This window comes from Calypte anna, chromosome 3, assembly GCF_003957555.1.
Source record: "Calypte anna isolate BGI_N300 chromosome 3, bCalAnn1_v1.p, whole genome shotgun sequence".
NCBI classification, from domain to species: Eukaryota; Metazoa; Chordata; class Aves; order Apodiformes; family Trochilidae; genus Calypte; species Calypte anna.
Genome location: NC_044246.1, coordinates 54294272 through 54316948, shown reverse-complemented (window position 1 = coordinate 54316948; position 22677 = coordinate 54294272). Strand labels below are relative to the sequence as shown.

Sequence of the window (22677 nt, the reverse complement as noted above, 5' to 3'; positions counted from 1 at the left end):
GAGGACAGAGCCACCAATAGATGCTCTTAACCTGGAAGAGTAGTAGAGGCCAACAGGAAAGTGGGTGTACTGATAGATACAATCCCTGCCAGGAAAACTGCTTTGAAGGGGGCACATCTCAAATGCCTCAATGCAAATGCATGAAGCATGGGGAATAAACAAGAGGAGCTGCACATGTCTGCAAGCCTTCAGGACTGTGATGTTATTGGTATCACCAAGATGTCATGGGATGGCTCCTATGACTGGAGCATGAGGATGGCTGGGTATAACTGTATAAGAAGGAAAGGAAAGACAAAAAAAGAGAGGGTGTCACCTTTTATATCAATCATCAGCTGGAGTCCATCAAGCTCTGCCTGGGGATGGATGAGGAGCTGATGGGTCAGGATGACAGGGAAGTCAGGGGCAAGAGATATCAATAGTGTGGCTCTGCTCCAGGACACCCAACCAAGGTGACCAAATGCATGAGGTCCTCTTTAGATAGATAGCACAAGCTCACAAGCCATGGTTCATTATATATATTTGTTCACTATCTTCTTTCTTGAGATTTAAGAGCAAGGTAAAAATCACAGCTTTCAGAGTCTGGATCCCCTAAGCAATCTGAGTGCTTGAACAAAAACTGCAACACAATCAATCATTACATTGCAATCACTGTGGATCATGTATCTCATTTTTCCTTTCAAATAAAGAATTCCCAACTCCTCCTGCAATAGCAAGGTAGCAGCATTTCTACATTGGCTACCATCTCAAAACAGAAAACGTTGGCTACCAGAAACATCAAGAAATTAGAATAGAAGAGCTTGCCGCTGGTATAAAATAACCACCATGTTGTAGAGGTTGACTATTCAGACAATGTCTGGCATAATGTGCCCAGTTTGGGGCTATCCACTACAGAGAAAGACAAACTGGAGCAAATAAAATTTAAAATAAAAACAGATAGAAAAAAGGTGGAGAAGGGTGAGGGCAAGGGTAGTGAAAAAGATGCTTGAGGAGAGACTGAGATAGCTGTGTTTGCTCAGTCTTCAGGTAAGGCAGGCATGTAACTGCCATTCTCATCTACCCAATAGCTCATTACAGAGAATACAGTCAGAATCCTCTCAAAAGTGCAGACGGGGGTGACAGGTAATGATCAAAAACTACAGAAAAGGAGCTTTCAACTAAGTAAGAAAAAGTTGCACCAAGAGAGCAGTTAAAAATTGGGTCAGGCTGCACAGAGGAGCTGTGATACCTCCGTCCTTGGAGACCTCAACATTCAGCTAGGCAAGGCCCTGAACAACTGGAGGATGGCTCCTCCTGAACAGGGGATGGGAGCACAGGGACTCTGAGAACTCCTACCTTGACTGAGTTTTCTCAAATGAAATTCATTTGAGAAGGTTCCACTGATCTGGAAACATATCATAAGTACCTTATTATGGCAACAACTGCCTTAGCACCCTTCATTTTATTGGAACGATCTTCCCAAAAATAATGTGCATTTCACACTGAAGTTTCAACCAGCCTCTCTGTCTGTACCCTATAAATAAAGATAGGAAACACTAGTACTTCTAATTCTCAGCATCCAAACATAAGATTAAATGAACTACGTAGGATTTACATCACTGACCTGAACTACTAAATAAGTGTCTGAATATTTTAAATTACATTCTACTTAGCTATTTTAGATTGTTATCATTAGCAGAGTAACTCAGTGAGTTTGATTGTGAGAGGGAAACAAAACACTTTAAGTTCTCATGTTCTGTATGGAACAAATGAGAGCTCAATAAAAGCCACTGAAATCAAGGTATTTAAGTAAAAGATACAAAAGACAGTAGGCTCCTCAGTACCTTTACTTCTAGATCAAACCAACCATGTCCTCAGTCTTCACCAACTTGTAGCTCTTACTAAACTTCATATAATTTTTTCTACTATTAAGAAAATCAAATATACTGTGAATCTATTAGAGGTATAATAAAGTGAGACAGAGAAATTTGAGCATATTACTTCAACGGAGACACTGCTCAGAGTGAAGTGGAAGGATTATTTCAAGCCCTCCTGCTTGGTAGGGTACAATGAGACATGCCAGGAAGCCTGCATGGATACGCAAGGAACTCCTGGATATACTTAGGGTAAAAACAAAGTCTATAGAGGATGGAAGCATGGACAGATACCCTGGCAGAAGTACAGAAAAGTAGTCAGAGAAGCAAGAGATAAGGTTAGGAAAGCAAAATCACAGAGAGAATGGGATCTGGCAAGGGAGGTTAAGGGCAACAAGAAAAGTTTCTATAGGTACATCAATGATAAGAGGAAGACTAGGGAAAATGTGTCCTACTCTCCCACACAGATGTACACAAGTCTATGGGACAAGATGGGATACAGGGCACTAAAGGAGGTGGCAGAAGTGCTCACCAAGCCACTCTCCATTATTTATCAACAAGTCCTGGCAAACTGGGGACGTCCCAGTAGATTGGAAACTGACAAATGTAGCACCCATCTACAAGAAGGGCCGAAAGGATGATCCGGGAAAACCATAGACCTGTTAGTCTGACCCCGGTGCCAGGAAGGTTATGGAGCAGGTCATCTTGAGTATCATCACACGGTACATGCAAGACAACCAGGTGATCAGGCCCACTCAGCATGGGTTTACAAAGGCAGCTCCTGTCTGACTATCCTCATCTCCTTCTACAACAAGATGACTCGCCTAGTGGATAAGGAGAGAGCTGTGAATATTGTCTATCTGGACTTTAGTAAAGCTTTTCACACTATCACAGCATTCTTCTCCAGAAACTTATGGCACTTGGCTTGAATAAATTTACTCTGCATTAGACGAAAAACTGATTGTATGGTTGCACTGAAAGAGTGGTAGCGACTGGAACTAAATCTGGCTGGTGACCAGTGTCCCCCAGGGTTCTGCGCTGGGGCCTGTTCTCTTTAATATCTTCAGTAATGATTTGGATAAGGGGGACTGAGTGTACCCTCAGTAAATTTGCAGATGACACCAAGCTAGGTGGCTGTGTTGATCTGCTGGAGGGTAGGGAAGCCTTACAGTGGGACCTAGAGAGATTAAGACCAATGGGCAGCGGAGATGCGTGCGCCCTCAGCAAGTTTGCTGATGACACTAAACTGTGTAGTGAAGTCAACACACTGGAGGGGAGGGAAACTATCCTGAGGGACCCTGACAGGCTTGAGGCAATTCTGTGCACAAATACAGGTGGGGAAGAGCAAGGACTGAGAGCAGCACTGAGGAGAGGTGATGGTGGTCTGTGGCAGGGGGGTTGGATCTTTATTCTCTTTCAGGTCCCTCCCAACCCTAGCCATTCTAGGATTCTGGTTTTTGATTTTTATTTCTTTTCTTGCAGAGAATTCAGACCCATCTAATAAAAGCAGAAGAGAAGGTTCTGCACTTCCTTTTCATCCTTTGTAGGTATTTACTCATGTAGCATCAAACGTCATTCACAGTGGATGCAGCTTTGGAGACCAAGCAGCAGACTTCAGAATCAGCACCAAATACCACCATTTCAAAATGATTGAACATTCTATAGGAAGAATGAGTTCAGGAATTATTCAGCTTTCAGTGGTCAGTTGCAAGTATTGGTTGCAACTTATTGTTATGGCAGGAGTAAAAGCTAGAGGATAAACATCTGAAATTATTGATAACATTAGCATAGAAAAGGCAACTGCAGCATCTGATAAGCTGATGTATGTATGCTTCTGCAACTGTGCTTCTGGTAAGGTGTTGAACAGATCGTAAATTGTTACACTGGCAGTTGCCAAGGGCCCTGCAGATGATTGTCCAGAGTAACATCCTTGGGTTTCTGGAACCTGAGTTTGAGTTCTTTGGTAGCAAAGTTTACACTGTACTAACTATACCTGAAAGGGAAGCTGTACAAGCTTAGGAGTATCTTCTGAATCTCAAAACAGTATCCAGAATGTGTTATGAAAGTAGGATTTCTGTTTACTCTCATCCCTCCAAAGAAATTATCTTTACATGTTCTGAAATCTTTAGGACTAATACTGATTTTTGACCTTGAAAGCATACAGTTTAGTCTCTCCAGCATACGGTCAACATTGAATTAGGAATATTATTACACAAGTACTGTCTGATTTTTGCGGGGGAGAGACAGGTTTTTGTCTTCAGTCTTATCTTGTGGAAGGTGGGTCTAAGGAGGCAGAACATGCCGCTTTAACCATAAAGAGCTCATACTCTAATGTGTTATCCTGAAATGCAGAATTAATAAGGAGCCAACTCATAATTTCACATGAAAACTTCTAGAGATAACTGCACTTCAGGGACGGTTAATTTGGCAGATCAGCCAAATGCAGATCAATTGGAAATGGGTGAGAGAAAACAGTATATCCTTTTCTAAGGATACAAAGTTGTGTCTCACTTGTGTTGATGAGGTATCCTGATTTCAGGTTTTTTATTTTAAGAGAAGACACTTCTGTTTCCTAAACTTCTAATGTAAGTGCAAGAGTTTAAATTCTTGCTCGGTTGGTTTCTTATATTTAATGTCTTTTGAATGTTTAAGGAACTTGAGGTATTCTGGGTGTGTGGGAGGGTTTCTGCCATAGAGATTGAGAACTGTGATACAGAAGCTCAAATTATGCAGCAGTGTTTTGGGCCACCAGCTGGTGCTGTGACTGCATATTAGTTCAGATCCTAATAAATTTATGCATGCTCCTTGGGTGTTTCTCAGATGTAGGACTGGAGCCATGGTCTGGGAATACCCGAGACAGGTTACTTTGACTGGTGGATTTTTACTCCATACCTTTCAAAAAAGCAGCCTGCTCATTTGAAAACAGTAAAACTAGTGTCTACTAAGAGCTGGGGTACATTTAGTAACTGCTGGATCTGGACCTTCTTTTGCATAGAGCCAGCATTTGTCTCTTCTGTGGCAGGGCTTATCTGCAGAAGGTGCCTGTGAGCTGAGTGTGCTGGGGAGGCAAAGTTCCTTATTGCATCGCTGCCTGGGGGATCTGTACAGAAGGGTTCTCTCCCTTACTGCTGACATATCAGAAAGGGGTCCTTGCATTTTTTTGTCTGGATGTACCTAGATGTACCTATGTTCTCTGAGCCAGAATATTACAAACAGTTCCTGAATGAAAACCAGCAGTCACAACCTTATTTTGGTTTGCTTTAGTTTTTTGGGTTTTTTTGCATGCACTATGTTGTGAAAAGCTACTCATCAGATTTGTCACAGAAAAGATTAATACAGTGCTGAATCTTGCACTCCACAGCTAACTAAGGATCTAGGGTTCTGTGAGCACGATTGTCGTATTTTGGGGTAGACTGGCCTCTCAGTAGGAAGTTCTTCTTAGTTGGCAGTAAGGATACTATTTGAATTTTTTTGGCTATGTGCAAACAATGTTTATTTGTTAACATCTCTAGATTTTACAGCACGAATGCTGGTTACGTAATGGAGTTGAAGAAATTCTGATTTATACATTTGTATTTAATACAGTTTTTAAAAAACCCTTTGTATTAAGGTATTCTCCTTGGGCTTATACTGCTATATATATATATATATATATATGAAAGACTTCATCTGTGTGTTCATAAGTCTTCTCCATAAATTGAAGGTCTTTACCTGATGCAGCTCTGGGCAGTTCAGGATGCTGCTTCACTGCTGTGAAAGCTTTTCTGATTTTAACTGTTCAGGTGAAGGAAACATTGGTGGTCATGGCGAGCTCCACTGCATGCTGTTTCACGAGGGATTGCATGTACTATTTGGTCTCTGCCCAAGCATTTCCATTTGCTTTGAAGACTCATTTAAACCATGCTAATTGATTTTCTTTTCTGATGGTTTTTAGGCAGGACAAGGTAAAACTGCAAGGTGGTGCTTGGGGTTTTTTTGGTTTTTTGTCTGTTTGCTTTTTTGTTTTTTATCCGTATATTTTCTGTAATGTGGCTATCAAGTTTGGGGCTTTTTTAGTTGATTTTTGATTCTTTTTTTAGAGAATTCTTGCTCCTGTGAATGTGTGCGTGTCTACTTAATAACAAATATTAGCTGCTAAACAGCACTGCCTGGTGTCCCTGCTGGTTGCAGAAGCTCTGTTCCCCCATCTAGATTTAAATAAACTTTGTGTCCTCCTTTGAGTACAGATGACACTGTTATTCTGATGAAGTACTGCAAGAAAAACAGCTACTGACAGTCAGACTACTGTTTTTGACATGGCCTGGATTTGATTAGTCTGCCTAGGTCACTGGCAGCCTTTCATTGATGGACTAAAAGCAAAAGTAACTGGTTTCTAAACCAAACCAGAATTTTGGATTAATCAGTGGACTGTGCCAGGGTAGCTAGACAGTTTGCTGGGGCTTTTCTCCTGCAGTCTGAAACAGCCTTTCTCTAGCTTTCTGCTTTGTTCAGTCATTGCTGGCAATCAGAACCTTCACTCCCCCTGCTTATTTTTGCTTCATGTTAGAGTCCACTTGTCTTAACTTTAATTTTGTAAAGAGCCATGAAGTGCTTCTAAAGCAACTTGTGTAAGGATGCCAAGGCACAAGAGCTGCATGGAGTAGCATGTGCTTCTAATCATTTATGCTTACATTATCCTCACTGACATGCTGGTAGATGGATTAAGAAGTAGTGTGCCGCCTGGCAAAATATGATTAGTCTGCAGTACACGGAGTGTCTGGGAAACCCTGATGTAAGTCTTGAAAAGCTTTATCTCAACAGTCTTGCTTGATAGTCTCTGGGATCTTTTCTCCCCAAACAAATGACTCACAGGCCTTAGGTACTTCATAGATTCAGTGAATGCCTTCCTTTGTACTTAGGTGGAGAGAGAAAAGCAGTTTACCTTTTTGCTTTTAAAGATAATTATAAAATTTAAAAATAAAAACCCCTCACATCTACTAAGTTGATGTAGAGGTCAAAAAAGTCATACTGGAAAAAAGTTTAAAAATTAATTTTTTAAAGTCTATAATTAGCTTAAGTATTTTCTGGAAAATTACCTTTTCATGTTACTCATACAGAAGTGTAAACTAAATTCTGTTTACTTTGGTTCATGCTACATTAAACAAATCTTACTGTTATATTTCATCGCATGCTTTTTAAACGTGGATTTGGACAACTGAGTGTGCAAAAATGGAAACACTATCAGCACCCAGATAACAGAACTGTTGTAGCATATGCCCACATATGGCATAAGACTGATAAGAAAACTTGTGTGTGTCTCCCCACAAAATGTGTCTTTATGGCTGGTAGTACAGTCTGCCTGCTTTTGCTTCCTTACCTTAAGTTTGCAGCTGATCATGCCATATATTCCAGAAAATGAAAGTGTGTAGCTGGTGCTATGAAACAGCTGTGTGCTGCACATACAAAAAAAAAAAAACAAAAAAAAAAAAAAAAAAAAAAAAAAAAAAAAAAAAAAAAAAAAAAAAAAACAAAACAAAAAAAAACCCACAAACCAACTCACCAACCCAAAACAAACAAACGAAACCATGAAAAAAAACCCAGTTGAAAAGCCTAAAGCTGCACCAAAACTCTTTAAGAACACAACCTGAAGGCACTGGTTAAAGATTTGGATTCCCAAAGCTTCTGTTAAGAGGGAAGCTGCAGGACACTCCCTGTGTGTTTTAAAGATTAAGCTTCCAAATGGAAAGGATGTCATGACACTGGAACAACCCAGCCTAGTAGTAAGTGCTGTAAATAGCAGAACTTTGTCCCCTGTCATGAAGCTTAAGATATTTTAGCACCTAAATGACTATTTCAGTGAGAAACTTAATAAATAAAAATGCTGATTAAGATAATGCTTGTTTGCCTGGAAAAGGTGGTTTCTAAAATGAAGTTACAGCTGGAAAGATAATACAAAGATAGGGCTGCTGATCTGGAATAATGAAACACAAAGTTTCTAGCTCCATAACAGTTATCCTGTACAATGGAAGAGACCCATGGGATGCCAGCTGGATTGTGCTGTTCTTATACTTTAAAATAGCATTTTCCAATAATTACTGCTGGATTAGCTCAAATATTGCAAATGCTTTTTCAGATAAAGCTTTCTGGCCTTTGCAATTTGCACAAACCTAGACAACAGATATGCTGATAACGAGTCTTAATTTTCCAGTGTGAGCAAACCTCCTTCAACTCACCTTAGTACTGCAGTTACTCCACTGAATACTTTACTAGCAAATAATCAGTGAATATATTATTATGCTTGTAAATATTTTTCCAATTGAAGCTTACAAATTACTTTTTTTTTAATTATAGGTCTCTAGCCATACTATTCCTCTGTTGCATTTTTAATAATTTAAATATTAAAATCACAGTACAAAAGCCTTAATAACTCGGTCTAGTTCTGTTTGGGCAGTTTGTATTGCTGCTTCATGGACTGAACTTACTTAAACTGAAAAGTGTTTTTGTTTGTAATGATTCACAGAAGTAACTTAGGAAAAGATTAGCAGAAAAATTAAATATAAAGTAGTAATAACCTGTGCACTACTTCAAGTTTAAATATTGGGGTTTTAACGTGAGACAAGTTATAGTGAGTTAAACTCCTTAAGGAGGAGAAGATAGAATAACTGACATATGATTATAACTAATATTGAAAAATAGTGTCTAAACATATCTTGTAGGTTTGATAGTTAGATAAATGCGCTCTAATTAAATATTTTTTATATCTTATTACTGTTTTGAAAACAATATTTGTTTTTCTAGTAAAGGAAGCCATTAACTACATTTATCCCTGCCCTAAAATGAAAAAATACTCGTCAGAACTTCACAGGATTTCCCAAGTAGTGCTAATAATACAACTGTGTATAAAAAAATCCATACCATGCAATGCATTTTATACAATGCATTATGTATACACTATAATATATAAAAATATAAAAATCCATGTTTTTCTCTTTCGAGTGATGTTGTCTGCAGATTTATTCCACTTCAAGTTAAATCTTGTGCCTAAATAAAAATAAAAACTCACTGCCAAAGTTTACCTGAATAATTACTTGTTTGTTCATGCAGATATGCTTAAGGTATGAATTGTCCTTTCCATGAAGGTTTCACAAGGACTCTTGAGAAAGGACTCTTCGAAAGGACTGTTTGGAAAGACCATCTCCTTTTGTTGCCACTACAAGTACATGTGATGCAGTTTGTTTTAAAACTTTGAGGTAGAGGAAGGTAGGTGGTGGTGTAATGGAACAGAAGTTTTTATAAGAAAACATGGGTATGTCCCTATTACTGTAGATGTTTAACATATTAGCACACTAAAGTCACTGTGAAACAGAACTGACTTGCTAGCCTTACAATTCAAGCTTCATTGCAAAACATGCACATTTGCAAAGCAGAGAGAACAACTGGGGAGACAGATACATTCTTCAACCAAGAAATCAAGGCAAGAAATCTTACAGTAAAAATTACATAGCTGACAATTAGAGAAATTCAAATAGCTTCTACATGATGGTTCATGGTGCATTCCTCCCTTTTTCTAGGACAAAACATGAGATCAACTGATGTAATGAATGCACAAATGTTAACATTAATAATTAACTAGATTGAATTAGTTACTGCAATCATCTGTTGGTTTTCAAAGTGGGTCACTGAGATTCAAAATATTTTTGCAATTACAGCGTTGGTATTGATCAATTATCATTAGCTTTGATATTACCAATTATTGATTGATAGAACTGATCAATACTAGCACCGATACATTTCTACTTGTGCTGCTCTTTGGCTACTAGTTTGAAGAGAAATCCTAGAATGCCTAAGTTTGGAAGGGATCCAACCCCCCTGCCATTGGCAGGGACACCTAAAACTAGGTCAGGTTGCTCAAGGCCCCATCCAACCTGGCACTGGGCACTTCCAGGGAAGGTTACCCACAACCTCCCTGGGCAACGTGTTCCAGTGTCTCACTACCCTCACAAGAAAGAATCTTGACCCAATGTCTAACCTAAATCTCCCCTCTTCAAGTTTTAAACAATTGCCCCTTTTAGTCTCACTGCAGGCCCACACAAAAAGCCCCACCCCAGCTTCCTTGTAGGCTCCCTTCAGGTACTGGAAAGCCTCTAATAAGGGCACCTCAGAGCATTCTTTTCTCCACGCTGAACAACCTCAACTTCTTTAGCCAGTCTTCATAGGGCAGGTGCTCCAGCCCTCTCATGATTTTTGTGGCTCTCCTCTGGACATGCTCAAGGAGCTCTATGTCCTTCTTATGTTGGGGAATCCAGAACTGGACACAGTCCTCCAGGTGGGATCACACAAGAGCAGACTAGAAGGGAAGAATCACCTTCCTTGAGCTGCTGTCTATCCTTCTTTTGATGCAGCCCAGGACACAGTTGGCTTGGCTGCCTGGGCTGCAAGCATTCACAGATGGCTCACATTAAGCTTCTCAACCACCATCACCTTCTCTTCAGGGCTGCTCTCAATGCTTTCTCCTCCCAACCTGAATTCATGCATGGGATTGCCTCAAGCCAGGTGCAGAACCATGCACTTGGCTTTGTTGAACTTCATGAAGTTTGCACAAGCCCACTTCTCAAGCCTGTCAGGGTCCCTCTGGATAGTGTCCCTTCCCTCCAGCTTGTTGACTTCACTACACAGTTTGGTGTCATCAGCAAACTTGCCAAGGATGCACTTGATTCCACTGCCCGTATCAATGACTAAGATGTTGAATTGCATCAGTCCAAGTACTGACCCTTTATGAACACCACTTGTCCCCTGTTTCCATTTGGACTTTGAGCCATTGATCACAGCTCTTTGGTTGCAACCATCTATTCAGTTCCTTATCCGGAGAGTGGTCCATCCAACAGATCTGTATTGTTCCAGTTTAGAGACCAGAATGTCATGTGGGACAGTGCCAAATGCTTTGCATAGGTCCAGGCAGATGACATCTATCAACTGTGTAGGAAAGTTTGCACATATGTTCTTTGTCCCAGAATCAGGCTGGTGCTACCCATGCTCTCCTTTTGTACACAAAGTCATGTTTTTAGAAGTACCAGCTAACAGAAAACCAGACAGTGTTAAAAACTGCATATCAGCAATATTTGCAGCCTTCAATATGGCTATAGAATTCAAATAAATAAATTCTCACTAAACCTGAAGAAGTCTTTCAAATACCTTGATATCATTACATCACTCATTATACCAACACAGTCTCCATCTGAAAAGTACACTTTTTTGGCAGGAAAAAAGCTGCCTTACAAAGCCGTAGAATTTTGACTCCGAGACAGTTTAAATGACTTTCCATAAAGTCGTTTATTTTAAACAAATAGTTGCACTTATTTTCTAATGTGTCTGAAGCTTCTGTGTGATAAGAAGCCAAAAGCACTGACTTCTACCATTGTACCACATTTCATACAGTTTTAAGTGATGTCTACTTCAGTAATGAATTATTAAAGAATCCAGTCAACTTTTTCGAACAGCAAGGCTAAGCAGCCTGGGTGTGGCAGTGCTTGCAGCTCAAAGGTCCCTCCAGTTCACTTAGCAGGTTGTTAATGACCCCTCTAACTAAGCCAAGGAAGACAGACTTTCAATACACCAGCACCTTCTCTGAAGAGAAAGTCATACCATTAAATTAATATGCATAGTAATTATTAGTAATACAGTATAGGTTTACTTTACCTGATGTAGCCTATATTTAATGCACTTGAAATGTCTGCATTTACATTTAATTAACAACCCCAACATTTAGATTTTTATTGTAAAATATTTCTATGTGCTTTACACTTTTTTTTTTCACTTTGTCTTCTCTACACCAATGCAGAATTGCAACAGCCAAAAAATGTTGTTTTCTGCAAGATTTATGGGGCAACACCAGCCAGAATGACTTCCACCCTTCATCAATATTCAACTCTGGGTAATTCAGTAATAAAACTCAAACAAAATTATTTAATTAGAATAGCAAATTGCTGAAACAGAATTTAACTTTCTTTTTGCTGTCACTATGATTTTAGTAGGAATTCTGATTTATTGCAATATTTTTTGTTGTTTAATCTAGGTCAGAGTATAATGTCTATGAAAACAATTATCAAAGGGGGGGAAAAAAACCAAAATAACCAACACCAAATATGTACTGTGCATTTGTTTATTTAAAAAGCCAAACCAAATTTTCAACAGCTTTTCAGTCAAGAAATTTGATTTCCCATGAGAACAAAAAAGCACATGGAAAAGTTATATTCAAAACACCCAAGTGCACTCACACTTTGGCAGATAGCCAGCCACAAAAACACTGCAGAGAAACAAAATAGTTAAATACATCCTTTGCCATCTTAATTGCAGAGGGCCAATTCTTAAAATGCACAACACTTTTAAAAGGAAATAAGAGACAGAGCTTTAATTTAATAAAAAAGTTGCATGCTTTCTAAACAAGTTATTAAAAGGCTTGTCACCGTGGTCATTATATATTCTGGCTAGGTGCTACCTTTTCATAATTATAACACACAAGTAAGACCTTTCCCATATGACTCACGGTCCCAAAACAACCAAAAGAACCTTATTTGGCCTAAATATAAATTACATAGCCACCTTTTCTTTCGACGGAAGTTTTACAAGTATAAAAATGGCTTTTTGTCCTGACATGGAAACTTGATTGAATTTTGAGTGAACTAGAACACAGCTATATGCTTTTTTACATACAGCTATGTTCATTCTTTACAGCTAACAACTGTCACACAAAAAATTTAGAATTTCTTCTGTAAGTAAATACACCTTCTATGTGTATGCTAGATATGAACTTTTTAAAACAGCATTTCAGATTCTCTAGAACAAAGCAGGAAGAGTTACTCATCAGTAACTGTTAACCTCTTCAATATTCCATAGCCCATAAAACTGCTGCCTTCTGTTAGTAAAGTACTACCCCTGCTCATGGTAACTGAGGACATGAGAGAAATCATGCCCCAAACCTACACTATTATCAGACTAAGACTGAAAGCATCCAGAAATTTATATTAAAATTGCCAGAGTAATCCTACCATTCAGGATATACAAACTATGCCAACCCACAAATATAAACCAACAAGAATGTAATAGCCAGCATACAACTTGAAACAGAAGTAATTTCAAGCATTTCACTAGATTTTAACTGTGATAAAGGCGGTGGGTTTTTTTTTCCAGGCTATAAATACTTACACTGAAAGCCTCAAGTATTAAGTAAAATACTTATATCAATATAAAAATATTGAGCACTACCACCATAACTGTATTTACCAGGTTTTCTCCATTCAGTTTTACAACTCCTATAGCAAGAAGATACAGGAAAGGAATGTGGAAGAGTCAACTGATATTGTTAGGCCATAATAATCTACTGACATACAAAGGTTCTGTGAATTTGAAGTTTATAGAAGACATAAGTAGCAGTATTTCCTCATTACAGGTACTAAGCAAGCAAGTTTAATGTTATTCTGTGTCATGGGATTTGTATGCTTTCTGTGTTTTGTTCTAAGCATAGAGTTCTCTACATACAGTAGAGCATACAGTTCTCTATGCACACAAAGAATACTTTTATAGAAACGGTTTCATAAAAATATTATGAACTGCTAGAGCAATCACTACGGTAACCTGTCAAAAAAATTGTCAAAATGTTTAGAAAGATCTTCCCTTAAAAGTACAGACCTTTGTTTGCTAAAAGGAATAAACTGGAAGATGCTATATAACTGCTTCATTTGTATAGCCACTTAATCCACACTGAGGAAAATAAACAATACCCTTCTGGCCTTACAGTAGCACAAGCAATGTATCTGTTCCTCCATTTCATTTAATTTGTAGTGAAATAATTGCTATACTGCACTACATACCTTAAACATACTAAACAGAAACAGAGCTCACAGTGAGGGTAGAAAAGTGAACCAGGGTGACAGATCTGAACTTTTGGTTTAACATCAATCCCCACTACTCCAAAAGCTACAAAGTTACATGCAAAGACAGTGAATTTCTAGATGTTGTTGCATCAAAACTTAAGTAAACAGAAAAAATCAGCAAGCTAAAAAGGTATTAGAAGACTTCATTGATAACAGGTTCTTGAAAAAATAATAATAAAAGGAATCAACAGGCATGTTCCAAAATGTCTCCAATCAGACAATGGATTCTAGGACCATGGAAGAGGAGGAGAAGGGATCACTGCTAAGTGGCTGCAGGTGGTTTCTTCCAACCTTCTATTGCTACTCTCCAGGATGGAATATGGGACTAGATAGACTTCCCCCAAACACATTTCTCTCATTTTTTAATGCTACTCTGAGAACAAAATCTCCAGTTCACACAAAACCAAACTCTTCCCATGGGCCAGTGAATTCTAGAACTCTGAAATTTGCCTTGTTTGAGTTATACATCTGTTTTTCTTTGTTTTGTTATCAAGGCATCTAAGATAAGAAGCAAAATCTTCTAGATTAATTTTCCATTGTTTCAAGTAGTCAGAAGGAAGACTGTTTAAATAAACAGCCACACTGCCCAGACAGCAGCCCTGGCGAAAACTTTGAAAGTTTCTTTTTTTAATCTGACATTAATTTTAGATATAACAACTGTCAAATCTATTGGCATGATTTCATGGGTAATGTATTGCTACACCACTTTTGATATATTCTTATCTAATATTATATAACAAAACACTCAACCTAAATCATGTCCTTAAAAGACCTGTTCTCTCGTTATCAAGCAACATCAACAAAGCATTGTTACAATGCCCTCTAATAGCTTCAGATCAAAAAAATTTAAAATGACAACACGCTGGAGTACAATGCAGATTAAAACTGAATTTTAGACAATGAACAGATCTCTCTGTGCTCTATGATGAAACTGTGAATAGTTCAGTATCGCAATTTTACAAGGAACTAAAAAAGGTTACATTGTCTTCAGCAACAGGCAACAGAAAAGAGGCTCACATGTGTGAGTTAGTGACACCCCTGTATTTACAGGATAGATGTGAACAATCTTGTCTTCATTACTATCACACACAGAAATAAACAGGGCTTAATCTCTATGGTAAAGAATTATCCAGGAAGAGTGCTTGAACTTCCAAGAGACTCTAAACCAAACAGGAAAGCTGAATAGAGTGAATTTTATAGGCTACTAGAGATACACTGTCTGCAGTCATGATAATAATTTAAAAGCAAAACCAAGTATGTAAGTTATAGCCCCCACATCGCAGCTCCCCCACAACTACTAAAAGGTGGGAAATCTGCCAATACTATCACCTTTAGTGACTCAAGACCCATAGAGCAGTGCAGCAGGTCTAGCTAGACAATGACAAAAAAGAAAAACAATTCCTGCTCTTGCTTCAACTGGAGAGCTAACAATAGCTGCTGTGCATCAAACAGAGCTGCAAATAACCCCAGCACTTTTTACCATGGTCACACAGAGTACACAGGCTATATCATTCAGGTTGTCCCCAAAATGGAAAAATTCTGGGGGAAATCCTGAGGCTTCCATCACCTGCAGCCACTTTTTAAAATGGCCTTTTAAATTACAGTTGTTAAAGACCAGGGTAAGCAAACAAATTCTGAAGCAGTTTGAGTTGACTAAACCTTGCCTACACTGCAGATCTAAAGCTAGGAAACAGAAGCTCCCATTTTGGAAGAGAACCTGATTTGCAAAAAAGATGTATCAACAAAACTGTAAAACTGCAAACTAAATTTGGTATTGATAGTTCATCTGAAATTTGTCCAGTTAATCCCCATCACAAGAAAAGAAATCAAAGACATTTATAAGAATAAACCAGCATTTTTAAAATGTTTTAATTTGCATTACAAAAATTAGTGTTCAATAGTAATGTTCAATTAACTTTAAAAATTTCAAGACAAGAATAGATTTTGCGTCTGATTTCCATAAAGCTCACCCTGAACTACAATTTTGCAAGTGCTAGACACCACCTATCAGCATTTACTGAAGCTAGTAGCTACACAAAAAATTAGTATTTGATACTACTGTATAGCAGTATTTTCAACTCTTTTAGGCTGCTATGAAATCCAAATAAGCTGTGTACAAAGAAGGCAAACTCAGCCTATCTTATCAGCTAATATTTTTGCTAGATGCAGAAGGCGTGATTACTGCTAATTACATCTTGGAAACATTAACTCTCATAGTTCAAGACAAAACAGTTTCAATCAGTGTTATTTTCAAGTAAAACATTTGTCTCTAAAACCAATGTGCTTATATTGTAGGAGAATTCCACCAAAATACTCTCCAATTCACTATGACTTCCTCCAAACTTTTTAAACAATGTAGATTCCTTAACATACCTCATTCTGAAGAATGAAAATCTGAAGATTCTCCTGAAAGTCAGAGCAATTACAAGCATTTGAGATTCAGTACAGAACTTGGCTACAATCCACAGCAGCTAATAGCACCCTGGGTCAAAGGATTTTAGTCATGCATCTATGGCACACAGGTACCACAGGTAAGGGAAAGAAATCTGAAGCATACTGCAAGTGTTTATGGCAAGACAAGAGTTTATGGTAAAAAGAGGGTTATTTCTGCAAAACCAACCTACTCCTTTTTTAGGTTATCAGTAGGTTATAGCCCAACAGCTCACCCCACAAACTGTGACACCCTACTTGGATCCCAAGAGGGTAATCCTTCTTAACACAATGACTCGGACATTACAAGGGAATCTCATACCATTCTCACTCTTTACATTTCAGTCTTTTCTCTGAGATACTATTAGAGATGCTAGCAACGTATTTCTGATTTTTTCCGCACTCATTTTTACAAAGCTTATGTTTTCAACTGTGTAAAAATTTGCAAGCTTCAACCACAGCAGATGAATTCTTTATATACTGGAGTCTACATTAACTACCAATTTTTTTTTCTCAAGAGAAAACCCAGCATGTCATAGCTATAAGCCTAAGTTTTCAGAAGACTGCAGAGTTGTTGATATTAGACTGAGCAGATTCTACTCCAAGCTGAGAAGAAACTCAGCAAAATTTTATATGAAATTAATATTACCGTATTTTCAGCTAGAGTTCAGAACTTTAAACTATGCAAGGATTCTGATCAGATTTGCAGGAACTGCAGGTCTTTGAGCTGATGCAAGGATCTGAACAGGAAAGGAAACAAGCAGTTAAGTTCATTAAGACCCTATGTTTAAACTTGACTCCTAAGAAAAACAGCACCACAAACCTGTTGACTGCAAGAGAAACCTGCCAAGAGATAACAGAGATATCTTAACATTACTTATTAATGTTAAGATTACTAATATTGTAAATGAAGTTTAACTTCCTCAAGATCTTCTGAAGTCCTGCACGAATTAAGGCAGAGAAGTAGCAGGTACTGTAGTAAGACTTTGTTCTTCACAGAATATATAGGGGATTCTCATTAGAAAGATATAAACAAAAAAATACTGTAAGAAGAGCAGAAAATAGTTTTGAAAACCATAATCAGATTGCAGTTGTCAGTGCTCCAATCAGAGAAAATATATCAAGTGCAGTTTTGTGCTGCTACAGAACTGTAAAGAAATGGAAGAGGTATGCTTGCATCATTAGAGAAGACAGAAGCCCAGGAGAAGATGCAAGCAGAGAGAAAGACAAGGCAAGAATTCTGAATAATACCAACATATTGGAAAAGTGACTGGAGAAAAAAAAAAGTTCAGGTCTACATATAGATTTATATATTCCAGGGAACAGATGTAAATCAATACATGGCAGACTAGAGAATGATGGCTTCCAAATGATGTAGACCAGAAGGAGCCTAACAACTGTCAGGAGGTCTAGAAAACAACCCACAATGAAAGATTAATGAAATTGATTATTCTAACTGGAGAATACTTCGGAGAAATATAAACCCTCACATACACTAGAGGTAGCTTCAAAGAGGAGCAAAAACAATTCTCTATTTTCCAATTAAATGAGTATGGAAGCCTTAACATACTAATGGAAAAACTTCAGTCCTTAAGTGAGACAAAACTGAAAAAATAACTCAGAATTCAGAACAGAAGTGACACAGGCAGTATCATCTCAGATTAAAGATCCATTTAACTGAGATTCCCAAAATGCAGTCTATAGGCAAGAGAAAACTGCAGTCTATAGAGTACAAGAAAAATCTTTGTGCCCAGATTGCTCCTTTGCATCATTTTTCCCCAGAGTATCCAAATAGTCAGCCAGAGTATGTACAGTTACTTTGAAAACCTGTTCCTTGCTATTCTGTGGGTACCCGAACACCTCTCTCACTGACAACCAGGCCTGCATCTGCCATGTAGCTAAAACCCATAAAAGTGACCCACTGTCATTCATTAGAGAGTAGCTGCACTTCAGAGTATCTAGAAGTAGTCACTGAAGTGAACTATCCTATTATGAGCATCACCTTTTAGTTATATGGCAAAGAAGAGATCAAGAAAGATCAAAGCATCTTCAGAAAAAGCTACAAGGTGCAACTGACACAAAACACTAAAATAATGAGCTAAGTGTCAAGGTTCTTCCTTGTCTTGTCATAAAAACTGATATAATAAATACTGATGGATGGATCTCAGTGTGCTTAATCATAGTTGCTAACTTCAACCAAATTATGAGCAGAGCACATATTTCTAGAGCTGCTGTCTCTCTCTAGTCTGAACACACTGTTGTAAGCACAGTTCACTTCCTTCAGGTGCATTCTCATACTACACAGTAATATGGTTTAAAAAAATAAGTTGCAGAGTTAAAAAAAGTACAAGTGTTAAGAACAAATTCCATTTGCTTATATATGAGAGGAAGGAGTGATTTCTGGCTGTAAAACCACTGAAAAGTCTTAGTCACATACTTAATCCTCTCAGCCTTCCCAAATTTTTTCTCAGACTACCTGGCTTAACAGATGTACAGAGTAAATGAACAGTTAGTAGGCTTCTTCACTATTGAATGGGTAGTGCTGTTTTTGCATGTTAATCAAAAGTTGTTCTGAACACCAAATTCAGAAGTTAATGGCTCAAGCATACTGCCATAAAATACGACATTTGAGAGCTTCAAACTTGAACACACTTATTTTTAAGGAATTAGCAAAAGATGGAAATTAAAGGAGAAAGAAATGGGAAGTTGTTTCCTCGAAAACTGGAGAGCTGAAGGGCACTAACTGCTCTGACCGAGTCTTCTAATCATTTAATCCAAGATGATCTAGAGCCCTTTGTCTTCAGTGGCCATATAACATTCTCAGTGCTTTGAAGGATTAAGGTACATGCTGAATAATTTACTGTTTTAACAAATCAGGCCCACAGTCTTAAGTTAGTCAGTAAAGAAACAAGTGAGGATATAGCTAGTGAAGATCCATGACAACTTTGAACAACACAACCAATACCAAAGGAGAAGAAATGCTTTAAAAAATATAAAACTGTCCATTCTTGCAGAAAACACTGAGACTATGAAATCCCATTCTTTTCAAGCAGTTCTGTACCTCATTCATTAGACTTTGCAACCTCTACAACATAAGACAAACCAAAACAAACAAAAAATAGCCTTCAAAACACAACCTCATTATTTCTGCCCCCCTCAAGAAGGGGCAGTTTTACAAATTTCTACAGTTTCCTGCACCAAAAACACCATTAAAATAAATCAGTCTCAAAAGCCAGAGAGAGTACTATTATTCTTGCCAGTCTGCAACAGAAAAAAGGATTCACCTTCCTAAAACAGAAAACAAAAGCCCCCAAGCAATCCATGTCCACGTTCTTAAATCACTTCTCTGTAATAGGACTCAGGTTTTATCTCACCAAATACAGAAGGATGTAAGAATTTTTTTTAGGTTGGATCAGCTTATCTTTTTGTAAACAGAGAAACAGTGTTTATAGGGTTACACCAGGAATACACATGCAACACTTTGGCATTGAGCTCTGAATTAAGCAGCAGACTACAAGAAAGAAAATGGTATTATTAAAGTATAAAGTAATGATACTTTATACACTGGAGGCATCCCCCTAGCAAAACTAACGAGAACAGTACTGAAAGATGTCTTGAGTCTTTCCTAACTTTATTTTGACACTTCCTTTTGACTTCAGCTTTATTAAGAAGTCACACATAAAAGCATATTTACAGTAACATTTAAAATAAATCAACCATTTATATATCTGCTTCAGACTGACAATTTAAAGAGATGTGAGACAATGGCACATTTCAATTCTAAAAACAGAAAATGTATTTGACGTGTTAATTTTAGTATCTAAATTAATTTCAGCTTAGATTTTGGAAGCTGGATATCAAACTCCACAGCAAAAAATAAGAACAGCTTAAAATAAGACTATTACATAGGATAAAGCTCATAGCATATAAGGCACAATGCATGCATTTTATTCCTAAAAGCACAGTATTAAAAATATACAGCTTTAAAATTTCTGTATTTCAATCATCTACATCACATGACAGCCTTTAAAACAAAGATCAAATAAACATTCATCTAGCTTTCAAATAATATTTTCCCCTTCTTTTCTGTAGGGAGTTTAGCTAGATTATGAAATAATGTCTTACCAGATGTTGTCATTTGTCCATTACTTAATTACTAGTTCCAGAACAATAGAAAGTAATATCTAAATTACTTCTAAACATTTATTCCAAAATCCATCAAGAACGAATATAAAGAAGTAGGATGCTAAGACTGGCAGGTTTTAGCACTGGTGGGAATGGACAGGTAAGGAAGGGATAGAGGGAAGGGAGGTATCAACATATTCAAATACCAAAGTCAATTTTAATTGTTAAAAATAAACCAGATACTTGAGTTTAATTATTTATAATGCCATCTGCATTACTTTCTCTGCATCACATTTAAAGCTTTTTCAGAATTCAAGCCCAAGATTTTTTGCAAACAAGAAATTTCCCCCTTTCGAAGTCTTAAGATGTTCTTTGGCAATACCATCCATTTTTGGGGAAGATAACCACCACCCTATTTTGTCTGGTTGGAAGCCTGTGTTGCACTGGTCTTCCCATCCATCTGAAAACAATGAAAGGCTCTGCACATACACTGACATCACCTCAGCTACAGCAAGCACCAGAATAGAAACTCAAATATGTACTTCATACTACAGCCCTGCAGGAAGTCAGAACCATACCCATCCTGTAAAGTACAAAATGAACGTGCAGAGGTATGTGTTGGGAATACAAATTGATTATATCCTGTACTAAGTAACATTCTGTTTGTTGCATAGCAACAAGAATCTGGTGCTGAAAAACAATATGGAACTTCTTTTTTTTACTTGCCAAGCTACAATTAACCCCAGTCTTCCTGAGAATCAGAACCTTCGTGGCATTGATATTACCTAATGTCCAAGAAAAAATTCTGAAACACAAAAATCTTCCTTTCCTAAGTGCAGAATGCTCTCGTCATTTTATACCAGGTATTTATCATATTATGTAAAAATATTAAAGTATTCAAGTTCTAAAATCCTATAGCACTATTTCTAAATAGTTTTGCTATGTTTGTGTTGCATGTGTTTGGTGTTGCTGATTTTGTTAAAAAAAAAAAAAAAAAAGCATCAATCCAAACTACTTTGAATTGAAGATCTGCTACAAATTATGAAGATAAACTACATGTGGACATCTAAACTGTATTTCTCTTTGAAGGAAAGAAAGTCTTCTATAAGATCATATGAATTGCATAAAATCTCTCTCCCTCCTCCAAAGAAAAGAAAAATTATGATAACTCAACTATTTAGGAAATTGATACATTGATACATCATAAGCTCTATGAAAGCATGCATCAACAGACTGGGGAGTAATCTCGGTTTTTTCTTTGTTTTTTAAGCATCCCCCCAATTCCCATGACAAGACCCATTCTCAGACACTCTTGAGAGTCACAACCAAAATATGTAATGACTGGGCTTTGGGGTTAGTTCACTCCCTAGACCCACCCCCAAAAGCAGACATACTTAAGACAGGTACTTTGGTTCAATTCACTGGGAAAATATGCATAATTTCAAATATACTGATGTTTAATACTAAAGATGCTACTACATAAATAACCAAACCTGAAAGCATTCCTAGGAGTTACACTAACAGTTCAGTCTTCATCCATCACTTCTGAAACATCTGCTTTGCTAGAAGAACAAATTAAGGTAAAATGTTATGAAGGCCATACTATATAAGGTCTAGGTACTGTAGGGCATACCATTAACAAGCTTATGGATAACCCTCAGTTCAAAAGAGCTAAGGATTTCTGATACCATAAAGTAACTTCTCTCCCTTTTCTTTGTTCCTTCTCAATTTGTGAGGCATAGAACAGACCAGATGGCAATCTGATGGCTGTAGGTGAATCAAATACTGGGAATCCTAAACAACTGAACATTTCTTTCTATTGTCAGGACAGAGAGGAGTGCAAGAAGAAAGATTGCTTGCTTTGCATCCATCTGCCCTAAAAAAATCATCACATGAATTGAAGGCAAGATATTCAGAGTATTCAGAACTGGATTAACTGTACACTCTTCTGTCCTGTGATGACTAACTAGGGACTTCAACAGGGCAAACATAAAACCCTAGTATTCAGTATTATTAACCATTAGTCACATCTAAAGATGGAACCCTTGCAGTGCAATTCGTTTTTATCTGCATCCTACAGATTTACTACACGCAAGTCACACTGGTGACCAACACTACATCCCCACAAATAAAATAAAAAAAATAACACAGATGCACTCCTCAGACAAGGCACTCCAAGCACTGTTTTTTCCAGAGATTCCAAATAATCAGATGGTTCAAAGGAAAATACATCTTTACACAGTAACAGTAACATTTTAAAAATATTTTAATTTTTATTTTTTGGCATTTCTCTGCAATGCAATGTCCGCTTCCTTTATGCAAACATGATGTTTGCAGAGTAACACAAAAACAAAAAGCAGTTT

The 22677-nt window shown here is 37.5% G+C and overlaps 1 protein-coding gene across 6 annotated transcripts in view; it reads right to left on the bottom strand.

Moving 5' to 3' along the window:
• Positions 1-22677, bottom strand: part of ENAH (ENAH actin regulator) — a 135905-nt gene that overhangs the window by 71905 nt on the left and 41323 nt on the right. The window lies entirely within an intron of this gene.